At 35.1% G+C, this 12362-nt stretch overlaps 1 pseudogene; it reads left to right on the top strand.

The window, feature by feature from the left end:
• Window positions 1–1825: 1825 nt before the first annotated feature.
• LOC149496059 (thaumatin-like protein 1) lies at window positions 1826–8134 on the top strand (annotated as a pseudogene).
• The last annotated feature ends 4228 nt before the right edge of the window (window positions 8135–12362 follow it).

The following is a 12362-nucleotide window of genomic DNA, read 5'->3' as shown; positions in this document are numbered from 1 at the left end:
ACCATAACTAGTAGGTGAAGCCACTATTTTTTTTGTTATAAGATTAACTTTGCTTCGGCATTTGTGGCGAAGGACGGACCCAGAATGGGCCAAGGGCACAATGGGCTCCCTTAAATTTGGAAAAAAAAATTAATATTTTAGTATATTTATTAAAAATATTAAAATTAGTTTTTATAGTGGACAAATTCTCAGTGACTTCGTCATTTTCTTAATTCTTCGTACTATTCAATACAATTCCCACTTATTAATTTTCATCTTTATTTTAGTCAGTTTTATTTGCATTTGGAGTTTGCAAAAACACATAATATTTAATTACTTCTACTTCCTTTGTGGATTGAATAAAATTGCTTCTTGTGAAAATGATGAGTTTTCATATGAGACGTTCATTTCTGTAAAATTTTTATCTACAATTAGCCTATAAATTTATTATTTGATTGTTTAATGACTTAGTTCCCCAGCCTTTTGAATCGAACGAAAAATATTTAGATTGTGTAGAACGTTAAATGGATATGGACCTGTTGACCTTCTAGTTAAATAATAATAATAAAAAAAAGTAATTGCAAGATGAAAGATTTATTGTTTTTCTAAGTCCAATTAAAGGTGGAAATTTTAATTGATGAAAACCGAAATTTTAATTGACATTCACCAATCAGCGGTGCCTAATGTGCTCCAACAACTTTGATTGTGCTTGGAATAATCAAACATATATTTCATGCCCTTCTCTTCTTTGGAGACAATATTTTAATGACTCAATATATTATTTCACTCTCAACTTTATGTTTTGTTGTAATTTTATTCTGATTTAATTTTTATACTAATTTTCACCTAATTTTAATAGTTTATTACAATTTCACTCTAATTTGACTTTTATACCAATTTTATCTTGAATTTTAACCTTTTATTGTAATAGCACCTTAAATTATAATTAAGACTTAAATTATAAATAAAAAATAAATTCACTCTTGATCTTGAGCTTGGATTAACTTAATACATTTATGTGGATGAGAGAGCTTAAGTTAATAGTAAGGACAGTTTCTATTATTATTTTTAATATTTTTGAATTCTTTCTTTTATTGATAATAAGTAATATTTAAAAGTTAATTATTTGATAAATGCACTCTTTTTTTTAAATTAGAATATACCACTCCTTATCCACATGTAAATATATATATAAATTCAAAATTTTAAAAATTTAAATTTTAGAGATTTGACAATCATACTCCACTTTTATTCCAATAAAAATTTCCGATACACATTCTTTTTTCATTCCATTTTCATTTCTCTTCAAGTCTTCAACTGAAAAAAAAAAACAAAGAACACTATAGCTAATGCTAATGGAATACAACTTATTTATTCTACCCCAAAGCATACGTCCTCGAATTTTCCAATTCTTGGAGGCTATATATACCAATGCATTCCCTTCTAACTAACATTCCAAAACCAATAAAAAAAAAAAAATTCAAATTTAAAAATATATAAATATATATTTTTAGTGATTTCAAATTCCAACTGTAAAAATATATATAAATATAAAAATTTAAAAATTTTAAATTTTAGTGATTTGACAATCATACGCCACTTTTATTCCATTAAAAATTTCCGATACACATTCTTTTTTCATTCCGTTTTCATTTCTCTTCAAGTCTCCAACTGAAAAAAAAAAAAAAAAAAAAAAAAAAAAACAAAGAACACTATAGCTGATGCTGATGGAATACAACTTATTTAATCTACCCCAAAGCATACGTCGTCGAATTTTCCAATTCTTGGATGCTATATGTACCAATTATACATTCCCTTCTAACTAACCATTCCAAAAAATTCAACAATGAAAACTCTAGCCCTCTTGAGCCTTAGCTTCACTTTTCTCTTTTATGGTACTTTCTTAATTTATTCATCTGCTATGTGTATGTGCGTGTATATATATATATATATATATAAATTCATCTTATGCACATAACTTATCACATAAAGGCACCTTTTTTTTTAGTTTCAACCGCCATGGTTGCAAGGCATTTCTTATTTTTAGTGTCTTTTTCTTCTTCTTCATTAGAATAACAATATATAATAAGAAATGCCTTTCAACCATGGCGGTTGAAACTAAAAAAAAAGGTGCCTTTATGTGATAAGTTATGTGCATAAGATGAATTTATATATATATATATATATATATATATAGTTAACATCTGCTATAAATTTATAATGCATAAGTAAATTATTAATTTTCAATTTTTTTTCGCTAGTATATATAGAAAAATTATGAAATGGAAAATAATTAAACATACATTTTAGTTACATGTATTTATGTATGTACACATATATATAATCTTTGGTTTAAATTATTAATATCTAATCATGCAATGATGTACAATTGTAGGAGTTCAGCCGGCAACAATAACTTTCACCAACAATTGTCCATACACAATTTGGCCAGCAACCCTTACCGGTGGTAATAGGCCTCATGAACGAATATGAGCCAAACACAAAGAAAACCCTGAAACTCAAACACAAAGGACCTGTCGTTCTAAACCAAAGAAAACCCTAAAATCCAAACACAACATTTTCTATTTATATCAAACCCACATACTATATCCATTTTATTTAACCCAAACCCATATAACAAACCCAACTAACCCATCAACCCATATAACAAACCCATTTTACAGCTGTAATTCTGTTACATGAGGAAATGTACAATATAGTAGGTCCTAGAATAAGAATATACTACACACTTGTAAATATAAATAGAGCCCAATGTACAGTCTTCAAATCAGAGAAGAAATATACAAATTCTTCATCTATTTTTGCTTTTCTGCTTTTCTGTTCATGGTATCAGAGCCTGATCTGGTATCTGAAATTCTAAAGCTTCATTCAAGCTTCTTTTCCTGAAATCAATGGCAGAACATATTAACCAAAACAATGAAAACATAAATATTGAATCAGAGACTTATAAAGTTTCTGCATCTGAAAACTCAGCTTCAAACCTCATGAATATTTCCTTGAATGGCCGGAATTTCTTGTAATGGAGTAGATCTATGACCATAGCCTTAAAGGCCAGAGACAAGTATTAATTTGTCACTAGTGAAGAACAGGAACCTTTAGCTGGATCTCCTTTGAGAAAGAGATGGCAAAGAATCGATAATCTGGTAACATCTTGGATCTTAAACTCAATTTCTAAAGATTTAGTTGAAGCATTTCTGTATTATCAAAGTTCCAAGGATCTTTGGAATGAACTGTCCACCAGGTATGGTGAATCTAATGGACCTATGATTTACCAAATAAAAAAAGATATTTCAGTAACTGTACAAGGCAACCAAACAATAGCTAATTACTACACAAAACTTAAAAAACTCTGGGATGAGTTGGCTTGTTTAAGGCCCATTCCCAAATGCATCTGTGGAATTGCTGAAGGATGTACCTGTGGTGTTATGAGAGCAGTCTCAGATCTAGATGGAGAGGAAAAGCTCATGCAATTCCTCTTAGGACTAAATGATGCATATGACAATGTTAAAAACCAAATCCTGCTTATGGATCCATTTCCAAGTATGAGTAAGGCTTATTCAATGGTGCTGAGTGTTGAAAAATAGAGGGAGGTGAATACTGCAATAAATGATTCAAGTGAGAATAGCAGTGCAATGTATGTGCAAAAATCAAACTACAATAATAAAAATACAAGCCATAACTCCAGATCTAAAGTTGATAAGCATTGTGATCACTGCAATGGGACTGGCCACACTAGAGAAACCTATTTTAAACTAACTGGTTATCCAGATTGGTTTACTGAACTCAAAAAGAAGAAGAAAATTCAAGCACATTATGGACAAGCAGGTGATACACAGTTGAATGTTAACTCAGGAGGCAATGAGAATGATGTATCTAGAATGGTGAGAATGGAGATCCAGCGTGCATTCAAAGATAAAATGCAGTATGATGATAAGGCAGCAGATACACCTACAGCTAATGCAGTCAGTTTTACAGGTATTGTCTCTCATTTTCATTATAATGTGCATGATAAATGTGAATTAGTTCCATGGATTGTTGACACTGGTGCAACTGATCATATGACATACATGCATTATCTATTTCATACACTAACCAAATTACCTAAACCTAGAACAGTAACCCTACCTGATAACTCCACCAGAACCATAACATGTTGGCAAGATCATAATACATGATAGACTGTTATTAAAGGATGTGTTATATATACCAACATTCAAATGCAATTTATTATCTGCATTAGCCCTTGCAAAAGACAATGCACTATCAGTGAAAACACTACCTGACCACTGTTTATTACAGGATTTGCAGACTGATGAAGTAGTAGCTATTGGCAAGTTGAATGGAGGCTTATATTTTCTTGATAAGAAGTGTTTTGTGCCTATTACTACTACTAAAGCTCTACTTACTTGTACTACACATGATGATCATTTGAGACTATTATGGCATCTTAGATTGGGTCACATCTCTATGGCTAGACAAAATCATGTAATAAATTTTGATACAATTAGTGATACTCTTGAATGTAATGTTTGCCCCCTTGCAAAACAACAAAGATTACCATTTTATCCAAGTTGTAATATTGCTAAAGGCATATTTGATTTAGTACACATTGACCTATGGCGACCTTATCCTATTACTTCTTTAACTGGTGCCAGATATATGCTTACCATTGTGGATGACTATAGTAGATACACATGGGCCTACATGTTACCAAACAAACAACAAGTCCACTCAATCCTTGACCACTTTACTACCCTAATAGACACCCAATTTCACACCAAAATCAAAACAATAAGGACTGATAATGGCACCGAGTTTGTGAATAATGTAGTGAAGACATTATTTCTTTCTAAAGGAATTACACATCAACTATCCTGTCCTTATTCTCCACAGCAAAATGGGAGAGTGGAGAGAAAACACAAAGAAATATTGAATATTGGGAGAGCCCTACTTTTTCAGGCTAAATTCCTTAAGATTTTTTTGTCTGAAGTTCTCTTATCTATTGTTTACCTGACCAACAAAGTGCCTTCTGCACTCTTAGAATGGTTAAGCCCTTTTGAAAAACTAAATCAAACACAACCAAACCTGACACACTTAAAAGTTATTGGCTGCTTGTGTTTTGCAACCAATACTAAACCACACAAAGACAAGTTTGATTCTAAAGCTAAACCATGTGTTTTGTTGGGTTATGGGGCTCAACAGAAGGGTTACAAGATCTATGACATGCACACTAAGCAGATTTTTTACTCAAGGGATGTTGTATTCAAGGAAACAGTTTACCCCTTCCATCACAACACCCCTCTTGAGTCTTGTACATTTAACATACCAACCTGTTTAGATGACAATGACCCACCAATCGCAGACCATACAAACCCAACTACCAATATGCCTAACCCAGACCAAACAGACCAACAAACTACACCTACAACTGACCCAGAACACCAACAACCCATCCAGACAGACCCTGATCAGACATTACACACAGACCAACCAGTTACACCACTGAGGAGAAGTACAAGAAATTCCAGACCACCAGCTTGGATGATAGATTATGTAACAAATTGTGCAAATTCCAATCACAAACATCTTTCACCCAATTCACCCTATTCACATGCATATGTATCTTTTGCATCTAATGTCAACAAAATTCATGAACCATTATCATATCATCATGCTATTTCTAATGAAAATTGGGTGCAAGCAATGCAAATTGAACTGCAAGCTTTGGAAGACAACGACACTTGGGTCTTAATTGAGTTACCTAAAGGGAAACGGGCCATTGGATACAAATGGGTCTACAGGGTCAAATACAAACAGGATGGAACTGTCGACAGATATAAAGCTCGCCTAGTTGCTAAAGGGTTCAACCAAAAACTAGCCATTGATTACAATGACAGTTTTTCTCCTGTTGCTAAAATGGTGACTGTGTGAATTCTATTTGCCCTAGTTGCTAAATATCAATGGAATCTTCACCAACTCAATATTAACAATGCCTATCTCCATGGTTTTCTTGATGAATACATCTACATGCAACCCCCAGCTGGATATTCTAAGGCTTCTAAAGGCCAAGTATGCAAACTGACTAAATCCCTTTACGGACTCAAACAAGCTGGCAGAATGTGGAACCAAGAGTTGACACATACATTAATCCAGTACGGATTTCAACAATCAATGAATGATCACTGCCTATTTACCAAAGGAGAAGACAACGACTTTCTAGCACTTATTGTCTATGTGGATGATATTTTAGTTGCTGGACCTGACATTCAACTTATATGCAACATCAAAGAATTTCTCCATTCCAAATTTACTATCAGAGATCTCATCCGTGCAAGATTTTTTTTGGGCATTGACATCCTATGGTCTACTGATGGCATTTACTTATCACAACGAAAATTCATTCAAGATATGCTGTTAGATTCACACATGCAGCACGCCAAACATGCATCCACACCATTAATACAAGGTCAAAAAATCACAGCACACATGGGACCATTACTCACAGAACCAGACTGTTACCGTCGACTAGTAGGGAGACTACTTTACCTGAGTTTCACCAGACCTGACATTACTTACTCAGTTCAACAGTTATCTCAACACATGCAACATCCCTGTCAAGGTCACATGATAGCTGCTTCCCATGTTCTACGCTACTTAGCCTCCACCACAGATCTGAAATTATTTTTTCCTACCTCTTCTACGCTTGATCTCCAAACATACTGTGATGTTGATTGGGGGGCTTGCATCGAGACTCGCCGGTCCCTTACAGGTTACTGCATTTTTCCGGGTTCCTCGCTTATCTCATGGAAAATAAAAAAACAAACAGTGGTCAGTCGCTCCTCTGCTGAAGCAGAGTACAGATCTATGGCAAATATCGTGTGCGAAATCATTTGGATTGACAAGATACTCACAGATCTACGGGTAAAAGTGAAAAAGCCCATACCTTTATTCTGCGACAACCAAGCGGCACTGCATATCGCCGCCAACCCCGTTTATCACAAGCGCACCAAGCATATTGATATTGACTACCATCTCACCCGCCATCACATTCAATCTGGTCTTATTGACACAAAACATCTCCCTTCCGCGTCCTAACTTGCTGATATTTTCACCAAACTGTTACCCATCTCCCACTTTCGCCTCATGACTGTCAAGTTGGGCTTGGTTTCATTACCACAGCTCCAACTTGAGGGGGGCGTGAACGAATATGAGCCAAACACAAAGAAAACCCTAAAACTCAAACACAAAGAAGCTGTCGTTCTAAACCAAAGAAAACCCTAAAACCCAAACACGACATTTTCTATTTATATCAAACCCACATACCATATCCATTTTATTTAACCCAAACCCATATAACAAACCCAACTAACCCATCAACCCATATAACAAACCCATTTTACAGTTGTAATTCTGTTACATGAGGAAATGTACAATACAGTAGGTCCTAGAATAAGAATATACTACACACTTGTAAATATAAATAGAGCCCAATGTACAATCTTCAAATCAGAGAAGAAATATACAAATTCTTCATCTATTTTTGCTTTTCTGCTTTTCTGTTCACCTCAACAGTCAACAACTGGCTTTGAGTTACCAACAAAAGCAACCCAATCTCTAGATGTTCCAGCCCCATTCACCGGAAGGTTTTGGGGCCGAATAGAATGTGCTACCGATTCAACTGGAAAGTTCACATGTGCAACTGGCGAATGTGGCTCCGGACAAATTTCATGCAATGGTGCTGGAGGAAATCCACTAGTTTCTCTTATAGAATTCACTTTAGTAGAAAACCGTGGTCAAGATTTCTACGACGTTAGTCTTGTCGACAGTTTTAATATGCCAATGTCAGTCTCTCCACGTGGCGGTTCCGGTAATACTTGCATTACTAGTAGTTGTGCAAGAAATATGAACTCTGATTGCCCTAATCAGTTAGCTATTAAAAGGCCAAATGGAAATTCCATGATTGGTTGCAAAAGTGCATGTGTAGCATTTAATCGCCACCTACTTGCAAACCCACGAATTATTCATGTTTTTCAAGAATGGGTGCCCTCAAGCTTATAGCTATGCTTATGATGATTTGACAAGCACATTTTCTTACATTGGTGGAGCTAATTATGATATCACTTTCTGTCCATGAAGAAAAGGAAGACTGCTTCACTTTCCAATATTAAATTGTAATTTCAATAAAGATCAGAGTAGAAAAATTATTGTTAACCGAACATACTAATTACTCATATATTAAAGAATTAAGAAATTAATTGTACCTTTAAAAAGGAGAATGACTTACGATTTGAGACAAATAAAAAAGGAAAATAAATCTCCATCAAAAAAACAATTGAATTTTAATTTCATCCTTCTTTAAAGAGAAAAAATAAATTGGTCCTGGACTTATAGTCAAATTAACACAAGAATACCTTTATTTTTAAAATCTAACTATGTGAAACGACACGAATATTTGATTTCATAGATTTTTTCATTTAAAAACTAAATTTTAAAATCGACTAATGAGAATTTACAACAAATATTTAATTATTGTTAAATCGGACCCGTTAACCAGCTTGAATTTTTCGAAAACTAGATGAAAAATCCATAAATCAATTGAAAAATCAAGCTAAAACCATGATTTAAACCAAACCAGACTCAAATCGATCCAAATCCCATCAACCAATTAGAAAATTCGAGACAAAAAAAAAGAGAGAGAAAGGAGAAGAGAGACTCAGCGTCTCTCTCTTGCTATTCTCTCTCAACAAACCCCCCCTTCCCTTTTCTTCTCGTTCTCCGACCATTGGTCACCAAATCCGGCAAATAATGTTAAATAATCTTTAATATAGCCCAGATCTATTGTTCATAGAATTTGTTTGACAAGAATATATAATAATCGGAAGCGTACCTTAATCCATAACGATATATCTATGTTATGGGTTACCTCATTGGGACAATTCGATTCTCATCGTAACAGCAGATCTACGTTTCTTCACTCTGGCCTTTTGTCCGTAAGTGCTCTCTTAATGGTCAGAGAATAATCAACAGCTGCGGGAGTTTCTTTTATGAGCTCTCTCAAACAAACTATCTCCGTATGTGTTTGAGGTAGCCGTCACACTCTCTTGTTTCTATGTTCACCCTAATCTGTTTATTCCTTTATCTTTTATAAGGCAGAGGAAGGGTATTAAAATCCTAACTGGCTCTTATCCTTTAAGCCCAATAACCATCATCTTGGGCCACCTTAATTAGAACCAGCCCTTTAATCACATGGGTCACATACAGATTATTAAAATAATCTAACAATCTCCCACTTGGCCCATGTGCATTTCTTGAGTCTATCATGTTTACCTTAATTTGAATTAAGATGATCGGATTATGGCGGTCACAAGTCATTGAACGACATGATTCCTTCCATATATCACAGACCACTTCAATTCATAAAACTTTAATGGAGAAACTATTCAACAAACAATACATTGTTACAATCAACTGTTATTGTTATCTCACTCAAACCATTATTGTATACATCTATAATGTGGATAACACATAAATAAGCAAAACACATCTTTAATTGAATTCCCAAGTGTCACAATAATATGAGCAAAATAACCATATGTATATGTATATACAAGTTTAACCATCATGCTAACAAGGACTTATCTATAATGCCCATCCTATCAACATGGCCAGTGAAGATTTTGGGCAGTAGGCCTTTAGTTAGCGGATCCGCTATCATCAGATCAGTACCGATATGCTCAATTGACACTTTGTGTTTTTGCACTTCTTCCTTCACAGATAGGTACTTCAAATCCATGTGCTTTGCACCCTTAGAGTACCTATCATTCTTAAAGAAGAAGACAACTGCAGAATTATCACAGTAAATTCTCAACGGTCTAGCTATACTGTCGACAATGCCTAGACCTGAGACAAAGTTCCGCAACCACAATGCATGAACAGTGGCCTCAAAGCATGCCACAAATTCAGCCTCCATAGTGGAAGTAGCAATGACAGACTGCTTTCCACTTTTCCATGATACTGCTCCTCCAGCTAGGAGAAACAACTAGCCAAATATAGACTTTCTCGAATCTACACAACCGGCATAGTCTGAATCCGAGTATCCTACCACTTCTAGATGGCTGGACTTTCTATAAGTGAGTATATGATCCTTAGTGCCTTGTAAATACCTAAGTACTTTCTTTGCAGCTTTCCAATGATCCATCCCGGGATTACTTTGATATCGCCCTAACATTCCTACGGCGAAACTTATATCCGGTCGAGTACATGTCTGAACATACATTAAGCTCCCAACCACTGACGCATATGGAATAGACTCCATCTCTTTACGTTCCAAATCATTTTTAGGACATTGCATTTCGCTGAACCTATCTCCTTTCTGAATTGGAACTATTCCTGTGGAGCATTTTTCCATTCTGAATCTCTCTAATACCTTATCAATGTAAGCTCTTTGAGACAATCCTAACAGTCCTTGTGATCTATCACGTAATATTTCTATTCCAATCACAACGGATGCCTCTCCCATATCTTTCATTTCAAAGTTCTTAGAGAGAAAACTCTTTACATCATGCAACAACGCAACATCATTCGCAGCAAGAAGAATGTCATCAACATATAGGACTAACAGAATGAGCTTGCTCCCACTGACCTTCATATAAATACACCGATCAATAGTGTTTTCTATAAAACCATATGAAGTGATGGTATTATTGAACTTAAGATACTATTGACGGGAAGCTTGCTTCAGTCCATATATTGACTTCTTTAACTTACACACCAAGTTTTCCTTTCCTGTGACCACAAACCCCTCTGGTTGGTCCATATATACTTCCTCCTCTAAGTCACCATTAAGAAAGGCTATCTTTACATCCATTTGGTGAAGCTCTAGATCATAATGAGCCACGAAAGCCAAAATAATTCTTAAAGAGTCCTTTTTGGAAACTGGAGAAAAGGTCTCTTTATAATCAATGTCATCCTTCTGAGTGTAACCTTTAGCAATAAGTCTAGCCTTATATCTTTCAATGTTGCCCTTAGAGTCTCGTTTGGTCTTAAAAACCCATTTACAACCAACTTGTTTTGACCCCTCAGGCAACTCGACTAAATCCAAGACTTGATTGTCACTCATTGATTGCATTTCTTTCTTCATGGCATTAAACCACTTTTCAGAATTATCACATTCCATGGCTTTCTGGAAAGAGACTGGATCCTTATCAATGCTCAATTCACATTCATGCTCAAGTGAGTAAACCACATAATCACTAGAAATAGCTGGCCTTCTTTTCCTTTATGACCTCCGTAATGCTATTTCTTGTGAAACCACTTGATCACTCGTGAATTGTTCATTATTTGCTGGTTCATCATTTATCTGGTCATTTTGTGGGTTCGGAATGTTGTTTTGTTGTTCAACCATGTTGTTAAACCGTGATACAATAAGTGGAACAACAACCGAAGAAGAGACATTAGGAAAATCCATCTGAGTTGAATTTTCAATCTGAATCTCTTGCACATTCACTTTACGTGGTTCACTACTCCCACTAATTTGGCCATTTTCAATAAACCGAGCATTACCAGACTAAACAATTCTCGTACTATGGTTAGGACAATAAAATCTGTACCCTTTTGACTTTTCAGGATATCCTATGAAAAATCCACTAACTGATCTAGCATCAAGCTTCTTTTCATGTGGATTATATATCCTTACTTCTGCTGGGCAACCCCAAACATGAAGATGCCTCAGACTAGGTTTCCTTCCCGTCCACAGTTCATAAGGGGTCTTAGGAACTGCCTTACTAGGAACCCTATTAAGTAAATATGCAGCTGTCTTTAATGCATGCATCCATAATGATAAAGGTACAGTACAATTATTTAGCATACTCCTAACCATTTCCATAAGAGTACGATTCCGCCTTTCAGCTACACCATTCTGTTGAGGTGTACCTGGCATTGTGTATTGCGCACAATGCCATGACATTCAAGGAACTTTGCAAATGGACCTGGACATTGTCCATTTTCATTAAATTTACCATAATATTCACCACCTCTATCAGATCTCACCACTTTAACCTTTCTATTTAACTGCCTTTCTACCTCATTAATGAATATCTCAAGGATATCCACTGATTGAGTCTTTTCATGCAGTAAATATACATAACCGTACCGTGAGAAATCATCGATAAAGGTAATAAAATATTTTTCACCACCCCAAGAGGGAACATCAAAAGGGCCATATATATCAGTGTGTATAAGTTCAAGCAATTCACTGCTTCTTGTGGCTGGATTCTTTAATGTGTGCTTAGTTTGCTTACCTTTAATGCAATATATACACACATCCCAGTCAGTGAAATCCAATTGAGGTAAGATTCCACATT

The sequence above is a fragment of the Jatropha curcas genome, chromosome 5, assembly GCF_041381405.1.
Source record: "Jatropha curcas cultivar XTBG-Jc1 chromosome 5, XTBG_Jcur_1.0, whole genome shotgun sequence".
Lineage (NCBI taxonomy): Eukaryota > Viridiplantae > Streptophyta > Magnoliopsida > Malpighiales > Euphorbiaceae > Jatropha > Jatropha curcas.
Note: the sequence above shows the minus strand (reverse complement) of the source record. Positions and strands in the feature narration are given on the sequence as shown.